Raw genomic sequence first — 1,385 nt, forward strand, 5'->3', positions numbered from 1 at the left:
TATTATCCCTATCTCCCATGAACATGCACACAAGCACACATTAAAGACGCATGCAGCAGAAATATACTTGTCAGATGTTAAACTTAGCCAAGTAAGATGCCAATTTTTTAAAGATAGTCAAAGGTTCAGATTGTATACTGGATTCTGGTCTTTCAATTGTGGCTTGTTTGTCCCTTTTCTTGAATCATTGCAGAAAATATAATGGTATTTTAGTCTTTGTTGTAGAGATGGAGACACTTTTCTCAGCAAAATGGGGTCCAGAATGTCAAGAGAGATGGGGCCAGACAGTTGCCCTGTTACAGCTAGTATCAATCTCTGCATCTTCAAGTTTAGCACCCACACACACAAGTGGGTCACATAATATGAATTAGGAGCAGGTATAGGTCACTCAGCCCCTCGAACCTACTCTAGGCCACTTGAGCCCTCAAGCCTGCTCTGCCATTCAATAAGATCATAGCTGATCTGACTGTAACAAACCTACATTCTCACTGACCATCAATAGCCCTGGTAATCAAAAAGGGCTTAGAGGAAGGCCTGGGAATCGGAGAGGGCTCAGCGGCAGCCCTAGGTCACCTGTATGGCTGGATACAGCCAAGAGTTCGGAGAAACTCCGAGGCAGTGCCAGCTCAGTGAATCTACTTTTTAAAAAAAATTCATTCATGGGATATGGGTGTTGATGGCTAGGTGTTGCTGGTGAGGGTGATTTCAGAAGGCATTTAAGAGTCCACCACATTGCTGTGGTCTGGAGTCACATGTAGGCCAGGTAAGGACAACAGATTTCCTTCCTTAAAGGCATTAGTGAACCAGATGGGTCCCAGATGGGTCTGTACAACAATTGACAATGATTCCATGATCATCATTAGGCTTTTAATTCCAGATTCAAACCCAGGTCCCCAGAGCATTACCAGGACACCACCGCCTATCACTGAGATGAAAGCAAAATACTGCGGATGCTGGAAATCTAGAACAAAAACAAATACCTGGAAAAACTCAGCAGGTCTGACAGCATCTGTGGAGAGGAATAGAGTTAACGTTTCGAGTCCGAATGATTCTTCATCAGAACTAAGGGAAAATAGGAAAGAGGTGAAATATAAGCTGGTTGGTGGGGGGTGGGGGGAGGGATGGATAGGTAGGTAGGTAGAGCTGGATAGAGGGCCAGTGATAGGTGGAGATTGCCAAAAGATGTCTTAGACAAAAGGGCAAAGAGGTGTTGACGGTGGTGATATTAGTTAATAAATGTGCTAATGGGACATTAAGGGTAGAAAGCAGGACGAGCAAGGGACAGATAGCCCTAGTGGGGGTGGGGTGGGAGGAAATCGAAATAGGTTAAAAGGTAGAGATAAAACAATGGATGGAAATATATTTTTAAAATAATGGAAATAGGT

The sequence above is a fragment of the Cetorhinus maximus genome, chromosome 33, assembly GCF_964194155.1.
Source record: "Cetorhinus maximus chromosome 33, sCetMax3.hap1.1, whole genome shotgun sequence".
NCBI classification, from domain to species: Eukaryota; Metazoa; Chordata; class Chondrichthyes; order Lamniformes; family Cetorhinidae; genus Cetorhinus; species Cetorhinus maximus.